Source organism: Schistocerca gregaria, chromosome 3 (assembly GCF_023897955.1).
Source record: "Schistocerca gregaria isolate iqSchGreg1 chromosome 3, iqSchGreg1.2, whole genome shotgun sequence".
Lineage (NCBI taxonomy): Eukaryota > Metazoa > Arthropoda > Insecta > Orthoptera > Acrididae > Schistocerca > Schistocerca gregaria.
Genome location: NC_064922.1, coordinates 861995099 through 862019125, shown reverse-complemented (window position 1 = coordinate 862019125; position 24027 = coordinate 861995099). Strand labels below are relative to the sequence as shown.

The 24027-nt window shown below is 46.4% G+C and overlaps 1 protein-coding gene and 1 non-coding gene across 3 annotated transcripts in view; one reads left to right on the top strand and one right to left on the bottom strand.

Annotated features, from left to right (window-relative positions):
* LOC126354875 (rho guanine nucleotide exchange factor 26-like) overlaps window positions 1-24027 on the top strand; it is a 444136-nt gene that overhangs the window by 7987 nt on the left and 412122 nt on the right. The window lies entirely within an intron of this gene.
* Window positions 16023-16095, bottom strand: Trnat-ugu (transfer RNA threonine (anticodon UGU)). Its single transcript has one exon. It is a non-coding gene; the product is annotated as a tRNA-Thr (tRNA).

Genomic DNA, 24027 nt, shown 5'->3' with positions numbered 1-24027 from the left:
AAAACGCAGTTGATATCCGTTTGACCTATGGCAGCGCCATCTAGCGGGCCAACCATAGCGCCATCTGGTTTCCCCCTTCAAGCTAGACGAGTTTCGTCCTTTGTAGTTTTTTCGTTTGACGCTTATTTCGTCAGATATTTGGCCCGGTCGCGATCAATGGACCACCCTGTATATGTTTCGATAGCCTTGACTGACTTGAGCGGCGCGCTGGCTGCTTGCAGACAGTGATAATGTCACAACTTTTAACCTCGAAACGCCAGCTGCTGATTGACTTCAGGCCGCCCCCGATGGTTAATCCCACGCAGTTCACGGCTGTTTCTGTTTCCACTAATCTATCGCCGGTAGTATAACTGAACGGCAGTGAACCTCATTGCCTGTCTATGCGCTTCGTAATGCGTTTGTATACGTTCACGGTCGGCTGCCAGCCGCTGTACAGAATGTCAGTCCTCTGCCGTGTGTTGATGCACTTAGCTAAGCTCTCTAGCGTTGAAGTCTTCCCTATACGCAGGTTCTTTGAGCAGGAATAGTTAATGTTTTTAGGAAACATTCGGATAAAGGTTCCCATGTAGGCGTAACTTGTGGACTATTGTCGTGGGTTACACAAGTATAGTTAATAGAACGTTCCCCAAACAGAAGGTGTTAAGCAAAGGCAAAGTTTTAAGTTGAACGCTGGATTTCTGTTGACGACGCATTGCGCAGGTCTTCCGACGTGGTCGTGTCGTTCTTTTATGGGCGCAGCAGTACCCTTAATCCGAAAGACCAATTACTCTCCTGTGCTCTCTTTACCTTCCTAGACTTGGCCTTACAACCATCCCCTCAGGCAAACATTTAAAGTGATAAGGTCCGGTCAAACATGCCTCCGAGGAACCGTAACCTTTTCTGCTGATCCACATTCCGCGGAATGTTGCAGAATGTCACCTGAGGACTGGACTAATTAGTGGCCCTATCACGCTCGAAGACGACTGTGAGTGAGTCAGCTTTACTTATGTCTGTGTTAGCATAAATTTAAGCCTCGGAATGTGAACTGACAACATAAATGTGCTACTTACCTCAAAGCCACATCACTTACATGAAATTGAAAAGAATCCTGCATATGTGAAAACCGATCTCATTCAAACAAAAATTTCACACTCAGTAGACTTAGTCACATTGAAAAAAATATTTAAAAAATGTCATCCTGTATAAGAATATGACCTGGATTACACGAAAATTTCTGCACTGGCGTATGGCGCTGGTGAAAGTAAAGAAACTGACAGAACCTAAATTGCGCAAAGGAAACGAAACAATCACGTGTTATGAATCTCACCTGCAAAATTATGTACTGGCAGAAACAGAAACTTCACACAGACTGCCAATGAAACTCCTGACTCACCTGTAAGTTCTGAAATTTCTGTTAGAAAGCAGCTTATCAAAGGAAACAATTATAGTCTCCAATATGAAAATTCTTTTAATCTAATAACTTCCACGGTACAGCAAATTAACTCAGAACATCAATCAGTAGAACAATTATGAAAAACTCGACTGTGATGAGGGTGAAGTGGGCCAACAATAAAAGTCAACAAAAATAACTTTCTACCATGCCCGTATGCTATCCAACCATTGTTCTGAGTCACACTTCTTCCTCGTAATAAATCTGCAACTCACATAGTTCCAGGAGTGGGTCCATTAATTACACTGTACCCTCAACCAATCCCCGCTTGCTGCACATCGCAGCTTCCTACAACTGACCGCCAAAGATTCTACGAATCCACAGTGCTGCCATCGCAGACACAGATACTGTTGCCTAACAACTGCTTCTCGGACCATAACTCTTCAAATATATCATTTTCCTTTACAACTATTAACACATCAAACAACATCAACAACAAATAGCCCTCTCATATCACTGCCATCGTTACCACCGAATAGAGCTCTCCCAGTAGTGATGAAGACTAGTTTTGAACAAAACCTGCCGAAGGCGACCCTGTAACACTATGCGGTAACTCAATAAGCCGAATAAACGGAATATCTATGATACTGCAAGGCACATATACAGAGAACGGTTTTCGGAAACACCTCCACAAACACATGTGGATTTTTGTGGGACCATCGATGTTTCATCGATAATGTATCGACTGAAAGTGACTTCATCAGTAAACAGTATTAATAACTCGACGACTTGCAATTAGCCAATGACAAAATTCCAGTCATCCTCGTTGATATCGTTCTGGAAGATAATGCATTCTCTGTAGATGGCAACATGCAGGCCCTGTTTACGTAATGTCCGCCATATTCTTGTATGTGGAACACCGATACTTGCAGAAATTCTGTAGGTGCTTGTTGTTCGACTACTTTGTACTAACTGAACAATCCCTAGTACTTCATCCGCAGTTTGCTGATTTGCTCATTCCGAAGATACGCGACACTACAGCGGCCTCACGCAGTTTAGCGGAAACAAACTCTTGGATTCGGTACTCTGCGGTTAGGAAATCGTCTACCGTATCATATGAAAGTAGTGGCAGCAGAGTTTCCATTACAAAACTACTGTAAAATACCGCACCATGTCAGCAAACTCGGGATTTTCAGATACATGCGGCAGGATGATTTGTACTTAAGTGTCAAACGAAACACAATCACAGTTGAAAAATTACATTATGTTGACTAATGCGCAGCTTCAGAATTTTAACTTCAAAAAAGAAATGACACTCAATAAATATAAGCAATTGACTTGCATACGTCTGCTCCTCCACAGGTACGTTTTTAAGTTTTGTGCTATAGTGCGAGAGGACTCGTTTCCCTGTCCTTGTCTCCACTCCAGTGACGAGACGCAACACAACTCGTTATATAAAACTACGTGTGTTCCCGAACACGAGGTGAAAGCGAGCTGTGCAATCCCAGCTGGTGGAGAGTGTCCACACGCTACCCGTCGCGCACGCTGTCTGCGGCTGGTTTCTGCCCAGCAATAAGTACCCTGCCGGGCAAACCACACGGAAGGTCGATCTACGCATACCCAAACTTACAAAAATTTCCAACAGGCAGCAGATTATGCTGAACAAGCTGACCTGTCCAGTTTGCAAGATGCCGCTAGTCGGCAGTAGGAGTGGCAAAATGAGTTCCTGAACTCGACGATAAATGCACTCCTAGCAGCTAGAGAACAACGCGCGAAATGAAAACTTCTCTCTGTAACTAGTAAAAGCTGGACGCATTATATCGAATGTTTTATTGGAATCAGTCCCTCCAATACTGCGTCCTGAAACATTTACTATACTTCCTGAAGCACGCTGTCCATAACATTATGCGCTGCGACAGGGTCGTAGAGGTTCCGGCGTCATAGATTCGGTCGTTTGTTCACGAGGTGTTACGGCTTTTGGGCGAGATTTTGCCAGCTCGTGTATTGACGGTTGCAGCAGTCTGTCTTTGAGTTTCTGTGGTGGCCGCAGTAGACGAGCGGTTCTAGGCACTTCAGTCTGGAACCGCGCGACCGCTACAGCAGGTTCGAATCCTGCCTCGGGCATGGATGTGTGTGATGTCCTACGGTTAGTTAGGTTTAAGTTGTTCTAACTTCTAGGGGACTGATGACCTCTGAAGTTAAGGCCCATAGTGCTCAGAGGCATTTGAACATATTTGAGTTTGCGGCGTGCCCTGTAGGAGTGTGCTGCGGAGTACGGGATGTGTATATGAGTCCGGGCTACGGCGTGTGTGGGAGCCGCCCGCAGGGCAGATACCTGCACGCCCCGCCAGCGCTGGAAGCTGTCCAGCCGCTGGACTCCAGCGCTGGAAGGCCGCCCGGCCGCGTGCTCTCACGCCGTCAAGTCTCAGTCTGCTCTGTTCTGTACTGTTCCCTTCTGTTCCGGGTAGGCTTTCCTGGCCATAACCATGCGAATAATACGCTATGTGATCAAAAGCATCCGGACACCCCCCCCCCCCCCCCCAAAACATAAGTTTTTTCATATTGTGCTGCCACCTACTGCCAGTCCATATCAACGACCTCAGTAGTCATTAGACTTCGTGAGAGAGCAGACTGGGGCGCTCCGCGGAACTCGCGAACTTGGAACGTGCTCAGGTGATTGGGTGTCACTTGCGTCATGAGTCTGTACACAAGATTTCCACACTCCTAAACATCCTTAGGTGCACTATTTCCGATGAAGTGGAAACGTGAAAGGACACAAACAGCACAGAAGCGCACAGGCCGACCTCGTCTGTTCACTGACAGAGACCGCCGACAGTTGAAGAGGGTCGTAATGTGTAATAGGCAGACATCTATCCAGACCATGACACAGGAAATCCAAACTGCATCAGGATCCACTGCAAGAACTACGTCAGTCAGGTGACAAAACTTGGATTTTATGGTCGAGCGGCTGCTCATAAGTCACACATGACGCCGGTAAATGCAAAACGACGCCTCGCTTGGTATAAGGAGAGTCAACATTGGACGATTAAATAGTAAACAACTTTGTGTGGAGTGACGAACCAAAGTACACAATGTGGAGATCCCATGACAGGGTATGGGTATGTCGAATGCCCGGTGAACGTCATCTGCTAGCGTGTGTAGTGCCAACAGTAAAATTCGGTGGCGCTGTTGTTATGGTGTGGTGGTGGTGGTCTTCATGGAGGGCGCTTGCACCCTTTTGTATCCCGCCTGGAAAGCGGCGCGTGGGTCTGCTCCTGTGATGTGCAAAATAGGCCGAATGAAGGTGAGGTAAAGTACTTCGGTACTGCATGTAGAGTAAAAGATGTTTACTATAGGCAAAAAAAAAGTTGTTAAATAGTTACATATCTTTGCGATGATGAGCACGTAGGTGCGAAGCCGTGTTCGCGTCTTAAGTAGTACAAAGTCTCAACAGCAAACCAACACACTCTGAAGTTGAATCGATGTATCCAGGCCGTCTGCTCTTGATGAAATGGGCAGAAAGCAGAGCGGCGCTCGTTGAGCTCCTGAGCGTCGGCTGGAGAGCGCTGTGGTCGGCGTAGTTCGTCCGCTCTCGTAGTGCCGACCTCCGAGCGTGCACCTACGCTGTGGCATCGGAACTGTCGATACCATACACCCATTGTTGTTTAGCTTTGCACTATGAAAGCTCAGACCTACACTGATGTTTTAAGCACCTTCTTGCTTCCCACCGTTGAAGAGCAATTCGGGGATGCCCATTACATCTTTCAACACGATCGAGCACCTGTTCATAATGCACGGCCTGTGGCGGAGTGGTTACACGACAATAACATCTCTGTGACGGACTGGCCTGTAGGGAGTCCTGACCTCAATCCTCCCAAACACCTTTGGAATGGTTTGGAACGCCGACTTTGTGCCAGGCCTCACCGATGACGTCGATACCTTTCCTCAGTGCAGCACTCCCTGAAGAATGGGCTGCCATTCCCTAATTATATATATATATATAGTGTTACAGAAAGATACGGCCAAACTTTCAGGAAACATTCCTCACACACAAATAAAGAAAAGATGTTATGTCGACATGTGTCCGGAAACGCTTAATTTCCATGTTAGAGCTCATTTTAGTTTCGACAGTATGTACTGTACATCCTCGATTCACCGCCAGTTGGCCCAGTTGAAGGAAGGTAATGTTGACTTCGGTGCTTGTGTTGACATGCGACAGATTTTCTGTGAACGTTTGGGCAGGCATTGTTGGTGATATCTTGATTGGGCCCCATGTTCTTCCACATACGCTCAATGGAGCACGTTATCATGATTTCATACGGGATATTCTACCTGTGCTGCTAGAACATGTGCCTTTACAAGTACGACACATGTGGTTCCTGCACATTTCAGTCGAAGTGTTCGTACTCTTCTCAACAACAGATTCGGTGACCGATGGATTGCTCGAGACGGACCAATTCCATGGCCTCCACGCTCTCCTGACCTCAACCCTCTTGACTTTCATTTATGGGGGCATTTGAAAGCTCTTGGCTACGCCACCCCGGTACCAAATGTAGAGACTCTTCGTGCTCGTATTGTGGACGTCTGTGATACAATACGCCATTCTCCATGGCTGCATCAGCGCATCAGGAATTCCATGTGACGGTGGGTGGATGCATGTATCTTCGCTAACGGAGGACATTTTGAGCATTTACTGTAGCAAAGTGTTTGAAATCACGCTGTTTCGTTCTGTTGTTGTGTGTTTCCATTCCATGATTAATGTGATTTGAGGAGAAGTAATAAAATGAGCTCTAACATGGAAAGTAAGCGTTTCCGGACACATGTCCACATAACATTTTCTTTTTTTGTGTGTGAGGAATGTTTCCTGAAAGTTTGGCCCTACCTTTTTGCAACACCCTGTATATACCAAAGGGAGCGTAAAAAGTTATCAGCGGAACAAGCGGCTTACAAGTTACCCGCTAGACGCACTGTTTGAGTTCTGCTAGTCAGTTTGCGGCCCTTACCTGGTAGGACTATGACGAGAGGGGGAGAACAACGAAAGAAGGGCGGCGCGACAGCGTCACGGCGATACTTAACGAACTGCAGTGGCAGACAGTCGCCAGTAAACCGGGATACTGCTTCACGGAGAAGTTTGTTTTTGAAAGCAACAGATCGCACGTTCGAAGACTCTGGCGACACATTTCTTTTCACACGCCCCTCGGAGTGACCGAAACAAGAATGTCCGAGAAATAACATGTAACATGGCGTCTTGTCGGACCGGTAGTCGTTCTTCGCGAGCAAGATTCGACAGTGCAAGTGGGGAAAAATGAAAATCGCCTCAAACACACTTTTGTAGACGTAGATGTGGGAGAAGTGGAAGAGATGTCAGGAGTAGAGAAAGCGAGGTTTTCAAATGGTTCAGATGGCTCTGAGTACTATGGGACTTAACAGCTGATGTCATTAGTCCCCTAGAATTTAGAACTACTTAAATCTAACTATCCTAATGACATCACACACATCCATGCCCGAGGCAGGATTCGAATCTGCGACCGTGGCGAGGTTTTCATAACGAAATGGATGCCATCGGCCGTACCGTATTGAATACGACGTTTCTCGCCCGATCACTGAAGCTAAGCAAGTTTTTGTATGTCCATCCTTTTGGTTGGTCTTTGGGACGACGGGCGTTTACTATTGTAACAAAATAGAACACCTACGGCCGTCCTGATGGTTTTATTTTATTTTGTTTCAACCAGTTTCAGTGCTTCAGTGTGCCATCTTCAGGTTGTTGTTGATTCGGTACGGGTTGATATAATCCATATATGTGTCACATCAGTTGCCAGCGCAGATAATCTGAAACTTACGTGTCAGCACTGCAACCATTGGCTGCTTGCAACAGCTTACGCACGTTCCATGTTCCAAATTCAAGCACCGATAAATCCATATTCTTGTTTCCTAACACAGTTCTCAGGCGCAGTCCGGCATTCCTTGTTGAATTATTGGCAATAGTAGATATTTTTTTTTCACAAGGCAGGGTTATTAACCCTGAACTCGTCTCCCCAACCTGGAGGACCGGGCTTTCACTTCGGGGTTAAGTCCCATAGAGGGGTTGATGACCTAGCCTATAGTGTACGCCAGCCGTATGGTGTGGGACACTCTTCGTCTGTCTCCTCGGTGGAGACCACTCCGGCTTGGGTGGCTCTGCTAATAGCCACGCTACCGCCGGCGCAGCTCTCTACCTCACCAAAGCAAGCCAGCCCTCCCGCCTGGCACTGAAGGTGCCTGCGATAAGGTGGTGCCCCTGGGAGGGTTTCCATACAGTTTACGTTCCGAAAAAATTTTGCTTGATATATCCTACTGTTACTCTATCACCATTCACACTAACGATGATCTCCAACGTGTATTCGGTGAAGATGACCAGGAAATGATCCATGATTAAAATTTCATTCAAATTGTGGTACCTGTAAATTTTATATTGCTCTTAGTTGTATGGAACAAGGATTTCGAGAGAACGTTTTGTTGTATTTGTCTACACTATTTCCTATCTCGGTGCAAGCAGAATGGTGTATAGTATGGCGCCGCCCTGCGTGTAGGCAAAAGGTGCGAGTGACCGTGTCTAACGCAACGGCGTCGGAAACATTGACATAAGTGAAACGTTTTCAGTTCTTTGTTCGTCATTTCTTCATTAAAGAGTACCAGTCACCTTGCGAGGCATCGCAGTAGTTGCGCTGGTGATCGTACATATCAAACTTACTGGCAGACTCAAGCTGCGTGTCGGACCAGGAGTCAAACTCGGCACCTCACCATTCGCCGTCACTGTTCTTAACAGCTACGCACTTCAGGTGCGACTCAGTATCTGTCCTAGGTAGCTCAGTAAGAGCATTACCAGGGATAGCGAAGCCTCCAGCTGCGGTACACAGTTTTAATATGCCAGGAAATTACGAAACACCGTAGATTCCTTTGCACAGTGAAGGATTCATTATGGAAATAACCCTTAAATTCAATAAAATTCTAATCAACGAGAATGTTGGGATAGTTCCGTAGAAATGGACTGGACAGACTGCCTTTCGCGTCCGTGCTCTGTCTGAGGTACACTGGCGAGGTAGGACTTCAAAGGCTCCATGTTCAGACGTCTTTTATTTATTTACTTACTTTCTTTCATTAACCGTAAGCAAATCGCTGTAAAAGTTTGTGCCTTTTAAAAATGCTGCGTGACATCGTGTTTTGGATTTTGCCAGTACTATGTCCTCCTCCTTTGCCTCTGAGGAAGGCGAATTAACCATTCGTGTTAAACCGCATTATTGTTCAATCCTACCAACAGAGACGCGCGTCACAAATCGTGAATAGAGTATGTGCTTTCGTTTGCAACCGCAGAATGCAGCGGTCGCCGAAATAAGCAGAAGGCGAGAGTTGTAAGCCAGAGGGCACGGCCCTGCTCACCTCCCTCCATCACTCCCTCCCTCCCTCCATCCCTCCATCCCTTCCTCCCTTCCTCCTCCTGCTGCTGCTGCTGCTGCAGCCAGGCAGTCTCGGACACCTGTTCCCTGGCTGACCCCGTGCGGTGCCAGGCCGCGGTCTTGCGGTCTGTGTGACGTAACTCGGCGTTTCCTGTAACCCCCCCCCCCCCTTCTGGCCATCACACCTCAGCCGTCGGAGAGTCGACCGCGAGATGCAGAGGGGCTGCCGGCCGTGATGGCCGAGCGCTTCTAGGGGCTTCAGTCTGGAACCGCGCGACTGCTACGGTCGCAGGTTCCAATCCTGCCTCGGGCATGGATGTGTGTGATGTCCTTAGGTTAATTAGGTTTAAGTAGTTCTAACTTCTAGGGGACTGATGACCTCAGATGTTAAGTCCCATAGTGCTCAGAGCCATTTGAACCATTTTTGTAGAGGGGCCGCTTCGCCTCCGGGCGCAGTTTTGATTCGCCGACACACTTCCATCGGCAGCCCTAGATTTCATTTTCACTGTTTAATCGGAGCGGCGAATGCGTGAACAGAGCTCAGCGTTTCCAGCTACAAGCCACACTCAACGTTTCGCGAGCATCCACATCTACATTTTCCGCAAGCCATTGTGCAGTGTCCGTTGCTAGTCGCATACTATCCCACTTCTAGTGCAAATAGAGCGAGGAAAAAGTGACAGAATTAAATAAAAAAAAATGAAGTGCATGGCTCGATGATGATGAAATCAGGGGAAACATGCTACCATGAACATCCTTGAAATTTCGTCGATTTCACCCTCCTCGATCGCACACAACTATTTCCCCATAGCGTCTGTAGTCTTTCTGTTACCTTCGGCGGAGATCGTGGTTTCATTATAATTTTTTCGGTTATGTTGTTATGTAAGAGAAATTGTGTGGCCTTTGCCGTTTCTTTCTTTTGTGGAGACTGTAAGAAAGTCTTTTCCGGGCGCCATACAAGAAGCATCCATTATATATTACAAATTGTAACTTTACCTGTGAAAGAGTATGTGAGTGCTTAATATAAATAGCGCCTTCGGCATTCGTTATTTGCATTAATCACATCAAGCGTTTTGTTGTTGAAAAATTTACATATAACTCCCTAGCGTTTGGTTGACAACGCTGCCGTTTTCTTTGAGCATACCAAACAATCCTGGTTTGTTCGTTTCAAAGTTATATGAAGTATTACAATCAGAAAGATATGGAAGATGTGTAGACAGCTGAAGGTAGGTAAATAAATGGATGGAGATAGTACAAACATGTACTTGATACTCACTAGAACCAAGTGCACTCAGAACAGATGGTTTTGAAATCTCTCAACTATTCCGCTCTTCACCTTGGAACTAATGAACACACTTCCCCTTGTCACTATCCTCGTAGATCATGATCCTGGGTACTCTCTGGTTTCCTTGTATTTAATTAATTAGGTATGCAGTGTTCCAGGAGTGATGAATATTCAGGGATAAATAAAGTTTGTCTCGGCCACTCAAACTGGCAGTCTTGTGGCGCTTGTAAAGTGTTATAGAATAAAGCACTTTTCTGTAAGAAGTTGTCTACCGTCTAATGATTGAATCGAGAGGAGGAGAAGGCAGTGATTACGCTCGCACTATTCGCTCAAACCTTAAAACGTACCGAAGCAGGACCAGAGGCCTGCATATGAACTAAGGTGCTGCGACCTTTTCGTAAACTCAACAGTGTCTTCAGCAAACCGTCTCAGGATGCAAACGCCCCGTATCCGACTGGCCGTTTGTGTACTCTGAACTGCCAGCGTCCTAACGTCAAAGTTTAAGTATTGCATACATTGACACCCTGGACATTCCTTACCTGTTGGTGTAATTTCTGAATCGACTATTGCCCTTACAGAAATTGCCCAGTTTATTATTGTCGCGGTGTTACAAGTTTAACTTACTTAGTATGCGCAGAAGCTTACCGGAAAAATCATCCAGTCGCGTAAAACGCCTGCGGAGACACGCATACTAAACTAAAGCCACCTAATTCTAATGAAGTCGCAGACGAATTTTGTGTTAGCCGCAGAAGAGAAGTTAAAAGTGAGGCTATAAATCGGTTAATGTAGTAGATATTGTGCAATACAGAGCGACGCACATAAAACCGGCCCGAACCGGAATGCGAAAGCCCGTGAGTAGCGTTAGTAGCTTGTTTAACTTTGTTTGCCGCCTTGCAATAGCAGTAGCGTGTGAGTAGTTCATACGGAAAGCAGTCGTTGTAAACCGTGTACTTCATTGTCATGTCTTACTCCATTGAAGAGCGTGTGTTCATTGTTGAATATGTGCGGTTTGAATCCATTAAAGTTGTTCGTGACACTTTTCATGAAAAGTTTCCTGAAAGTAATATCCTGCAAAGTCAGCGATTCAGGATCTAGTGAGAAAGAGGCGTTAGACAGGCTGTGTTGTTAATTCAAAGAGAAATAAGGCACCGACGGTACGTACACCTAAACTTGTGGCAAACGTGACGGCGCAAATTGAAAGAAGTCCCCACAAGTCAACACGACGATTATCGCAGCAATGTGGAATATCTCGCAGGTCATGTCAACCCATCCTTCATGGCTTAAAAATGAAACCTTACCGTGTAAATGTTGTTCAGCAAATAAAAGAAGCGGACAAGGGTAAGCGTACACAATACTGTAACTGGTTGCTGGAAAATGTCGCTGGTGGACGTCTTGATCCGTTCCTCCTTTTTTCGACGGATGAATCTTGGTTTCATCTGTCTGATTACGTTAATTCACAAGACTCTGGGCTACAGAGAATCCTCATGGCATACTGCAAAAGCCGTTACAAGATTTAAAAATTTGAGTATGGTGTGCTGTATATGGTAACAGAATTATCGGGCCTTTTTTCTTGAACGAAACTGTCAACACACATGTTTACTTGCAACTCGACAATGAATTTTCGGCTCTGTTAACTCCAAACAAAAAACTTCGCATATGTCGGATTTGTTCTTAGCTCGTATGCATGGTGGTGATGAAGTCCCATACACCGCCATGGAGCATAGGGGAACGATGGGAGCGACCCGCACCGCCGAACTAGGCAAGGTCATAGCGGAGGTGGCTTGCCATTGCCTTCCGCCGACCGTAATGGGGATGAATGATGGTAAAGACGACACAACAACACCCCGTCATCTCGAGGCAGGAAAAATCCCTGACCTCGCCGCAAATCGAACCCGGGACCCCGTGATCGGGAAGCGAGAATGCTACCGCGAGACCACGAGCAGCGGACCTCGTATACATACCGATTTTAAAGAAGAGAGGATCCGACCTGTCACCATGTGACTTTTACCTCTGGGGATTTCCAAAGGCTACCTATGGGGACTTCTAAAGGCTAGAGTTTACCGCAACAATCCCAAACACTTGACACATTAAAAAACAAGATATGTGAAGAAATTTCGAACATTCCTCAAAGAGTACTGAAAAATATTTTCCTTAACATGCTGCGACGTGCACAACTTTACTTGGATGTTGGCGGAGAACGTTTGGAACACAGACTTTAAACTCCTTTCTAAAATATGTTTATTAAACTAATAAAGGTAAATATGTTACTTAAACTGTCGATTACATAGTTAATAATGAAACTGTACCCGTGGTCTAGGGGTAGTGTCTTTGATTCATAATCAAAACGTCTTCGGTCCCGAATTCGATCCCCGCCACTGCCTAAATTTTGATAAATAATCAGCATAGGCGGCCGAAGACTTCCGGCATAAGAAGTCAGCCTCATTCTGCCAACGGCCTTGTCAAAGAGGGCGGAGGAGCGGATAGAGGTTCAGGGCACTCTCTTGTCCTAGGGGTGGGAAACTGCCCCTAAAGGCGGAGGAATCAGCGACATGAGGATGCAGAAGGCAATGGAAATCACTGCATTAAAGACACGTAACGTGTATCCACAGGACATGTGGCCTGTAGTTGAAGTAGTGTCATGATGATCTCTCCATTGGTAAAAGATTCCGGAATAGTCCCAAATTCGGATCTCCGGGAGGGAACTGCCAAGGGGGAGGTTACCACGAGAAAAAGATTGAATAATCAACGAAAGGATAACGTTCTACGAGTCGGGGCGTGGAATGTCAGAAGCTTGAACGTGATAGGGAAACTAGAAAATCTGAAAAGGGAAATGCAAAGGCTCAGTCTAGATACAGTAGGGGTCAGTGAAGTGAAGTGGAAGGAAGACAAGGATTTCTGGTCAGATGAGTAGCGGGTAATATCAACATCAGCAGAAAATGGCATAACAGGTGTAGGATTCGTTATGAATAGGAAGGTAGTGCAGAGGGTGTGTTACTGTGAACAGTTCAGTGACCGGGTTGTTCTAATCAGAATCGACAGCAGACCAACACCGACAACGATAGTTCAGGTATACATGCCGACGTCGCAAGCTGAAGATGAACAGATAGAGAAAGTGTATGAGGATATTGAAAGGGTAATGCAGTATGTAAAGGGGGATGAAAATCTAATAGTCATGGGCGGTTGGAATGCAGTTGTAGGGGAGATACTGAAAAAAGTGGGGGTAAGCTATAGGGAGAGATGGGTCATATACAATATATACAACAACCAAGAGGGAATAATAAGAGTGGACGATCAAGAACGAAGTGCTCGTATTAAGAAGGGTGTAAGACAAGGCTGTAGCCTTTCGCCCCTACTCTTCAATCTGTACATCGAGGAAGCAATGATGGAAACAAAAGAAAGGTTCAGGAGTGGAATTAAAATACAAGGTGAAAGGATATCAATGATACGATTCGCTGATGAGATTGCTATCCTGAGTGAAAGTGAAGAAGAATTAAATGATCTGCTGAACGGAATGAACAGTCTAATGAGTACACAGTATGGTTTGAGAGTAAATCGGAGAAAGACGAAGGTAATGAGAAGTAGTAGAAATGAGAACAGCGAGAAACTTAACATCAGGATTGATGGTCACAAAGTCAATGAAGTTAAGGAATTCTGCTACCTAGGCAGTAAAATAACCAATGACGGACGGAGCAAGGAAGACATAAAAAGCAGACTCGCTATGGCAAAAAAGGCATTTCTGGCCAAGAGAAGTCTACTAATATCAAATACCGGCCTTAATTTGAGGAAGAAATTTCTGAGGATGTACGTCTGGAGTACAGTATTGTATGGTAGTGAAACATAGACTGCGGGGAAACCGGAACAGAAGAGAATCGAAGCATTTGAGATGTGTTGCTATAGACGAATGTTGAAAATTAGGTGGACTGATAAGGTAAGGACTGAGGAGGTTCTACGCAGAATCGGGGAGGAAAGGAATATGTGGAAAACACTGATAAGGAGGAGGGACAGGATGATAGGACATCTGCTAAGACATGAGGGAATGACTTCCATGGTACTAGAGGGAACTGTAGAGGGCAAAAACTGTAGAGGAAGACAGAGATTGGAATACGTCAAGCAAATAATTGAGGACGTAGGTTGCAAGTGCTAGTCTGAGATGAAGAGGTTAGCACAGGAAAGGAATTCGTGGTGGGCCGCATCAAACCAGTCAGTAGACTGATGAAAAAAACAAACAAACTGTACAATAATAATGTAAGAAAACGATGATGTACGTTGCTTACCTTCATTCATATTCCTTTCAGCGCAAGGGCCGGTTTTATGTGCGCCACTGAGTGTACCCTTTTCCGTTCCTGAAGAATGGAACATTGTTGCTTTTTATTAGTTTCTATGTTGGGGTTTACATACAGGGAAGGATTAGCGTACCCGAGATGTGGTGCAACAGGCGACCACACCAGGGACGTCGTAGTTGCGGGACACTTAAGAGGTAGGCGCGCCCGCTAATCGACCATCGTTAGCGGGATGGAGCGCGGTCAGCTAGCTGCCCAGAGGGCTCTGCAGCTCGCAGCTGTGTCCCAGACTTGTCTGGCCACGCCACTAAGTGGTGTTCCGTAAACGCAGTGGAAACGTTTCTGTGCGTTAGGCAAGGTAGGAATGTGCCGCCTTTATCCACAGCGGCAACTGACTGAGAGGCTGTTTAGTCGTAGCTGCGGGTGTGGTTGGACGCACTGCGAGATGGAAATAAGGCCTACGAGGAAGACAGACCGCGGCGTGTACGTCACGAAGGTGGTCCTGCGCTCGCTCGTTCAAATCAGCAGACAAACTACGTATCTGCATCTGTTAACTATTACCTAGGCGTGTCCGTACAAACGAAAACTGAACCTTCTACTGAAATCCGCTGTTATGGAGTCTTACTGTTATTAGTCGCCGGCGGTGATAGCGGAGCGGTTCTAGGCGCTTCAGTCTGGAACTGCGAGACTCCTACGGTCGCAGGTTCGAATCCTGCTTCGGGTATCGTTGTGTGTGATGTCCTTAGGTTACTTAGGTTTAACTAGTTCTAGGTTCTAGAGGACTGATGACCTCAGATGTTAAGTCTCATAGTGCTCAGAGCCATTTGAGCCATTTTTGTTATTAGTCCTATAATAAGTCCATGGGCCTACTTATAATTTGTTACGTCTGTACTGGCTTACAATAAAAAAATCTTGCTAAAATGATTATCAGTTGCATAAGGCACCACTTCCAGCATGTAATGAGTACTGTTAAGCAGAAGAGACTAAATGCCATAAACAATCCGTTATACCGAAAGTTCCTGGCAGATTAAAACTGTGTGCCGGACCGAAACTAGAACTCGGGACCTTTGCCTTTCGCGGGCAAGTGCTCTACCAACTGAGCTACCCAAGCACGACTTACGCCCCGTCCTCACAGCTTTAATTCCGCCAGTAACCCAGTAAAGCTGTGAGGATGGGGCGTGAGTCGTGCTTGGGTAGCTCAGTTGGTAGAACACTTGCCCGCGAAAGACAAAGGTCCCGAGTTCGAGTCTCGGTCCGGCACACAGTTTTAATCTGCCAAGAAGTTTCATATCAGTGCACACTCCGCTGCAGAGTGAAAATCTCATTCTGGAAAAATCCGTTATACCATTTATATCGAGTACTGAAATTAAATTTTGTAATACTTCATAATACCAGATTCCAATGGAAGATGCGATTCTCTTTGGTACTTAGACGCCCAGATGCCAGTTAAAAGGTTTAGAAACGAATTTGGTCTGCTGAGCCGAGCGAGCGAGCGAGTTCAGGACCACCTTCGTGACGTACGTGCTGCGGCCTGTTTTTCTCGTGTGCCTCGGGTGGAAAGCAGAGCTCAGCGTGGTGAGGCGGACCTTACAATGAAATGAACACCCTTAGCTGCTTACAGGTGTTGACATACGTCAACGGGGACACATGAAAATGTGTGCCCCGACCGGGACTCGAACCCGGGACTCCTGCTTACACGGCAGACGCTCTATCCACCTGAACCACCGAGGACACAGAGGATAGCGCGACTGCAGGGATTTATCTCTGGCACGCCTCCCGCGAAACCCACATTCTCAACGTATTGTCGCGCACTACATTCGTAGTGCCCCGCCCATTATACTCATTACTCGCGGCGCGTTGCCGATTCCCGTAAGGGTTCGGGCTCTGTTTGTGCATTCGCACAGAAGAAGAACAGATACCATCTTAGTGTGTATATAAGGCTCACCGGCCACTTGAGCATCAATACGTTGAGAATGTGGGTTTCGCGGGTGGCGTGCCAAAGATAAATCCTTGCAGTCGGGCTATCATCTGTGTCCTCGGTGGCTCAGATGGATAGAGCGTCTGCATGTAAGCAGGAGATGCCGGGTTCGAGTCCCGGTCGGGGCACACATTTTCATCTGTTACCGTTGACGTATCTCTACCCCTGTAAGCAGCTAAGGGTGTTCTCTTCATTGTAATTTCATTCTAACGAGGTGCATGGTCACCGATGATATCTGTTCTTTCGGACATGTCCGAAAGTACAGATACCATCCTAGTATACATAGAGGCGGACGTTGTCGCTTGGTGCGAAGCGGCGAGACTACGGCGTGCGAAGCGGCGAGACTACGGCATTTCGGAATAAACGTTTCACGCAGAAAGGAGGTCGTGATTGGCAGCCCCATATCTGCGCTGCGCTACTGACAGCGAAGTGGGGGAGAGTGCGTACGACGAAGAAATCCGCGTCCACGCACACTTGTATTGCAGTTCGTAAGCGCGGCGCTTTTCTCGGAGGCTGTGCCTGTACCATCTAGCAGCTAACGACGAAATAACGTATTTGTTCTGCAGAAGAAACAGTCCGTTAGCATACAGTACACTATCCGGAGGTTACGAACAAATTGCAGTTAGGCCACTTAAAATTCTCTACAGTAAATTCGTTCGACAGATTAGTTCATGTTGGAGGAGGAGGACATTTAGTGCTTAACGTCCCGTCCACAACGAGGTCATTAGAGACGGAGTGCAAGCTCGGGTTAGAGAAGGAAATCGGCCGTGCCCTTTCAAAGGATGCATTCCGGCATTTGCCGGAAGCGATTTAGGGAAATCACGGAAAACTTGAATCAGGATGGCCGGAGACGGGATTGAACCGTCGTCGTCCTGAATGCGAGTCCAGTGTGCTAACCACTACGTCACCTCGCTCGGTTTCAGTTCATGTTGTAGATAACATAACGTACAGGCTTGTTTAATAAGTAATGCTCCACAACTTTCTTCTCAGAATATGTTCCGGCATAACGAGAAGCGCCGGCACGAAGCTCAAGAGCCGGCCGTTGTGGCCGAGCGCTTCTAGGCGCTTCAGTCCGGAACCGCGCTGCCGCTACGGTCGCAGGTTCGAATCCTGCCTCGAGCATGGATGTGTGTGATTTCCATAAGTTTAAGTAGTTCTAAGGGACTGATGATCTCAGGTGTTAAGTTCCATAGTGCTTAGAGCCCTTTGAACCATTTGAACCAAAACAATAGCCGTCTATAGGGCTGTGGAACGGCGTTGCCATAACACAACCACAAAATAGCGTTGTAGACACGCGCAGCAGCTGCGCCCAGCGTTCAATAATACTATAATTCTTAATTTGAATACTGTAGTTACACAGTTGTACATTACGCCTATTTCTCTGTACGACTGTTTCGCAACGTTGGAAGTGAAATGCGTGAAATCTTATGGGACTTAAATGCTAAGGTCATCAGTCAACGTCAGAAGTGTTTTCCGAATACATGAAAAGCAAAGTTTTACAAAAATACACTACAAACACAGATTTTGATGGAAGACTGGCAAAATGAATTCCCCGGGCATTGCCAGGTTTGTCTGCTAGTAAGAATATACAAGAAACAGAATTTTGTCCTACAGGAAAATGTTAATTTTTTCAGTTTATTTGCAATCTCAATAGTAAAGTGAGTTATCACGATACGAATGTGGGGACAACACAACAGCCAGTCCCTGAGCGGAGAAAAATCTACCAGCCGCCGGGGAATCTAACCCGGGAACCTTCGCTTCTCAGTCCACAAGGCGGACCGCGCAGCTACTGAGGCGAAGAAGTGTTAAAACTAGGATTCGAAGGTAGCAGCCGTAATAGAACACTGTAATATCGCAATTTAATAAGAACAATTTTATTAGTGAAATGACTGACTCTTTGCGATGTGTGTATGAACCACATCGGTATAATGTTGCTGAGAGATATGAGCAATACGATCATCTCTGATTTGTATGTAATTTTTGTTGTTATCTGGAATGTTAATTATTCTGACTATTGTCCTTCTATTGTTGTTAAGGTTATCTTGAAATTACTACAGCTCATAGATATATTGTATTAGAAGAAATAAAAGAGCTCATCTCAACTGATAAGTAGGTGAGACTGGAAATTAATTAATCTTCTACAATTGCATTCACATAAATATCCTACGTTGAAGTGCATTTAGAGAGGCGCTGGAGATGTGGCGAACGAACCTCCAACCACACGACGATTCTTTACAGAGTCAAGAACTCGCAATTAAATAGCTTAAAGTGCTTTACCAAGATTTCATCACTCAACATATTACGCAAACGACGAGTATTTCACAGCACAAACCAAAATCTCGTCCAAATATTATTTCAACACTGCACGAAACAACAAAACACTACAACAAAGTAACATAACAACAACAGGGACAAATTGTTTTAGGAGGGAGCAAAATGAGACGTTGTGGAAAGATGTGAGAATACTGGAGGAAAGGAAAAGAAGGGAGAAGAAATGAAAACGGGCACGTGGTCCTCACGTAGAGAGGGAATGCTGACGCGAAGCGGCGACAGAACACGTCGCCACAGCTCGGTGGCGAGTCGCCTTGGGTGATGGGAGTCCGTGGTGAGCATGCGTGTCGGGTGTGGAGGACGGCTTTCGCGGAGTGTCCAGCAGGGTGTGGGTACGGGCGGCCAGTGGCGACCAGTACGGACTGTAAACAGACGGCCGACGGCCGGGGAAAGTGAATGGTGAGTTGACAGCTGGCGATGTTCCGGGACGCCGTGTGTGCCGGGGGAAAGCATTAGACGGCGGACTTCTCTCCAAGGGCGCGGCGCGCTGAAACTCGTCCGGTGCCCGGAATAGGAACAAGACCGCTCTACGAATCCGGCTAACTCAGACTACCTGTCTCTCTTTGGTTAGCTGCGGTTGCTGCCGTAAACAGGCGGCGAGGAAGTGCGTGACGAGGCGACAGTTCTACCAAAGGCGGCGGACAGACTACTAGCATACGTGAAGTGGAACTCGGAGCAGGAAGTCTTGCAAAGTTCCTCGAGAGCTGCATATTCCCTCAGCAAAAGTGCGACTTCGTATATGAGGCTTCCAATTTAAATTCTCCCCGCCAGTCTCATCCCTCAGTATACAGATCATTCGACAACCTCCAAATTCTTGTGATTACATGCTGTAGCAGAAATGGAACGAATTTTTTTAGCATTCATGTGAAGCGATCTTTAAAAATAAATTTAAGTTGATAGTCAAATATCACTCTTTGGACTATTGAGATACCTTGTCCAAATTATTTTGTAGTTTGTTTTGGTCTTCTGTTGATTTAAGTAGACGGAAAACGAGACGATCATTTGAGATCTATTCAGTGTGTTTGCTAAATACACACATAAAAGAAAAAGATTTGCATCACTACGTTTCCTACAACTCCTGAAATTAGATGTTCCCGGCCGGTGTGGCCTAGCGGTTCTAGGCGATTCAGTTTGGAACCGTGCGACTGCCACGGTCGCAGTTTCGAATGCTGCCTCGGGCACGGATCTGTGTGATATCCTTAGTTTAGTTAGGTTTAAGTAGTTCTAAGCCATAGGGGACTGATGACCTCAGATGTTAAGTCCCATGGTGCTCAGAGCCATTTGAAATTAGACGTTGACTGAGGGTACTGTAGCACAGACACAGTCCCTTTGACTGTTCAGAGATGTCACTAAACCCGAGCAAAGACGTAAACAACCATGCATGAGCAGCGCCTATTAGACATAGGGGGTCCGACAGCCGATCAGTTCCAGTCATTCCACCAGGAAAGAGGTACACGGCTCGTGTTGTCTAGTTCAACCATGCGTAGACGGTCAATACCGCGGTTCGATCGCGTTCGCATTACTTTGTGCCAGGAACTCTCAACAAGGGAAGTGTCCAGGCGTCTCGGAGTGAACCAAAGCGATGTTGTTCAGATATGGAGGAGATACAGAGGGGCAGCAACTGTCGATGACATGGCTCGCTCAGGCCGCCCAAGTGGTACTACTGCAGTGGATGACCGCTACCTACTGATTATGGCTCTGAGGAACCCTGACAGCAACGCCACCATGTTGAATAATGCTTATCGTGCAGCCGTGTTATGACTGAAACTGTGCGCAGTAAGCTGCAACCTGACTCCCGACGTCCATGGTGAGGTTCATCTTTGCAACCACGACACCATGCAGCGCTATGCAGATGGGCCTAACAACATGCCGAATGGAGCGCTCAGGATTGGCCTCACGTTCTCTTCACCGATGAGTGTCGCGTATGCCTTCAACCAGACAATCGTCGGAGACGTGTCTGAAGGCTACCCGGTCAGGCTGAACTCCTTGGACACACTGTCCAGCGTGGTTATGGAAGGTGCCATAACGGCTGTACGATACTTGAATGCCACCCTCCGACTGATAGTGCAACCATATCAGCAGCATATTGGCGAGGCATTCGCCTTCATGGACGACAATTCGTGCGCCCCCCCCCCCCCCCCCAGCCCCATCGTGCACATCTTGTGAATGACTTCCTTTAGGATAACGGCTTCGCTCGACTAGAGTGGCCAGCATGTTCTCCAGACATGAACCCTGTCGAATATCGCTGGGATAGATCGAGAAGGGCTGTTTATGGACAACGCGGCCCACTAACCACTCTGAGGGATTTACGCCGAATCGCCGTTGAAGAGTGGGACTATTTGGACCAACAGTGCCTCGATGAACTTGTGGATAGTATGCAACGACGAATACGGGCATGCATCAATGCAAGACGACGTGCCACTTCGTGTTAGAGGTACCGGTGTGTACAGCAATCTGGACCACCACCTCTGAAGGTCTGGCTGTATGGTGGTGCAACATGCACTGTGTGGTTTTCATGAGCAATAGAAGGGTGGATGTAATGTTTGTGTTGATCTCTGTTCCAATTTTCCGTACAGGTTCCGGAGCTCTCGGAGCCGAGGTGATGCAAAACTTTTTCTAACGTGTGTGTGTGTGTGTGTGTGTGTGTGTGTGTGTGTGTGTGTGTGTGTGTGTGTGTGTGTGTGTGTGAGCACCACCAAGTAAAATATCGCCTTCATTAGCTGAGTTGCCTTAGTTTACTATGTACTGCGGCCTTTCTGAAAGGAAATCGCAGGTGAACCGAGATTACAAACTCACACAATTTTATTACAGACTGTGGCGCAGTCTCAAAATGTTACTGATAGTCTACGAATATGGAATGGAACTGAACTCTCTCATGGGTATCACTCGTTAGTTAAGAATCAGTTACTTACGAACAGAGAGCCTGCTGAATTTTACAGTACGGTGATGTTTTGAGTTAGCGTGCGCGCGCGCCTGTGTGTGTGTGTGTGTGTGTGTGTGTGTGTGTGTGTGTGTGTGTGTGTCTCAAGAGATATACCTGGAAGAAATATCTTACAATGCGTGAACACAACGAACGTTTCAAACTCCTGCTACAAGTGGACTTAATGAGGTGGTCCTATACTTTCGTAGTTTTGTGGATAGGTTCTACCGCGTATTACGTGCTATTGGCGTGACGTGTGGTACTTTGCTGTGTTTAGGTACGGAACTTTCGTCGAGCGAGGCACCACCCAAGAATGGTAAGGGGGCAGATGATAATCATAACGTATTTCCTGCCTCAGATGTATTTAGTCCTTTATCACATTTTATTGTATTTATTTTAAAGGACTGAATCCAGCTGATCCGATTTATTAACACGCAGGATTATTATTCATACCTGCGGTTGCCGTAACTGCAACACTGACTGCAATTCGCACGCTGTCTGGACGAGAAGACTTAAAATTCATGCCTATAAACAAGAGTCAACATTATTCGTGATCGCTATTGTCCTCGACTCAAGTTCCTGCAGCGTTTTTGGTGAAAGAATTTCGTAAAATCGTGTTCCATAACTCCGCTTTGGTGGGGCCGTCGCTCTTACCGCTCCTTTCTGCTGGATCTCGGAACAGAGTCTCGCTGTGGATATTTTCTTGATTACGTAAACCGCTGCGAATCGTCCAGTATACGCCGAGGCAGGTATAACAGATAAGCTGCCAGCAGTTGTCGAGCAACGCGCAGGCCGTGCCCGCTGTCCGCGCAGCACTCCCTGAGGTGTCGGAGCGCTGCAGCACTCGCCTGTGTGTTCTTCAGCCGCCAGGCGGCCGCAGCCAGCCAGACATTGAGAAGGGACGGCGGAGGCCAGTCGTACAGGGAGCAGGCCGCACCTGCCGGTCGTGACGTCACTGGTGTCGCAACGCGCCGCGCCCCCGCCGGCGGCCGCTGCGGACCGCGGACCGCCCGTCTGGCCGGCGTCCTGTCCACCTATCCCTCACTGACGTCCCGCCGTAGATTGCACCCGATTTGCCGACAAAGACCACGCTGTGATTACGCGTGTACACTCAGACGAGCGGGAATAAGTGCTCCCTTGCGTCCATTCTGCTTCTTCAGGTATGTTGAACATATATTTTTAATCTGGCCACATGGCAATGAGGCACTGCAACAATTTGTTGATCATTTGAATGGTTTACACCAGAACATAAGATTTACAGTGGAGGTGGAGAAGGATGGGAAGTTACCCTTCTTGTGCTCGGTTTACGCTAGCAAGTTATTGCGCCAGTTTACTTGCGTGGAGGAACTTGCCGCGCGATTTGCGAGTGTAAACACATCGATAAGTCGACTTGCGACTGTAGCAATTTCTTGCGGAAGTGACTTGCTGCACGTTTTCCGTTTCCAGTGTGAACACCACGCAAGAAGTATCTGCAAGTAACTTGCAGCTTTTAGGATTTATTTCTACTTCCTGCAAGTAGGAAGCGCAAGTTATAGTAAGCATGTCGTCTGCATAACACTCATTTTAACATTTTACTTAATGTGGTGACTTAATTATATGCAACAATCGTACGTATTATATGCAAACAAATTTCAGAAATGGAGGAGAAAGGGGAATGGAAGAAGCAGGATACAGAATATTTTACTGAAGCCGTAGAGAGCTACCCCGAAATACGGAACGTGCATAACCTAGATCTCAAGGATAGAGTGAAGAAGATGAGCGCATTAAATGAAATCTCGACGATATTCGACACATCTATAAAAGAAGTACATAGACAGTAGTTGAAGAGACAACCTCTTTGCCACCTGCATCCACTCGCTTGTTGTTTTAGGAGTCTAGAAAAAGACGATGTGTAATTATTACATGTTCCATTTACTTAGCTTGTCACTTCCCATTTTATGAGCATTAGAAAAAAAATAATTTTTATAAGCATATCATTCTGTAAAATGCAGTTTATTTCAATAAAAATTTAATTTCATTGTTGTGTTTTCACATACCTTCAAATAATTTTCCCTTTTCAAGACGTTAAAAAAGGCTCTACATACATCGGGTACGATCAGAGAAATCGTGCTGACGGGAATATGAAACAAGTACATTAGGGACTTGTATGAGTCTCCTAAAAAGAAGAGATTTCAAAATTCAAACTTTTTCTCGTTGTATGTTTCACATAAATAACTGAAATGCCTATTTTATTTGTAGCTCACCGGTAGCTATAAATCATAGTGACTAGCAAGCGTTCCTTGCTAAAATAGCAGTACCGAAGTTTGTGTCTCGTTTTGAGGTGACGGGCGTTATTAACATCAACAAAAACTCAGGATCACTTGAGGACATTCTGCAAAAGTCTTCAAAAGTATCCATGCCCTCGATACTAAGTTTTTATAAAAGGTTATTACAG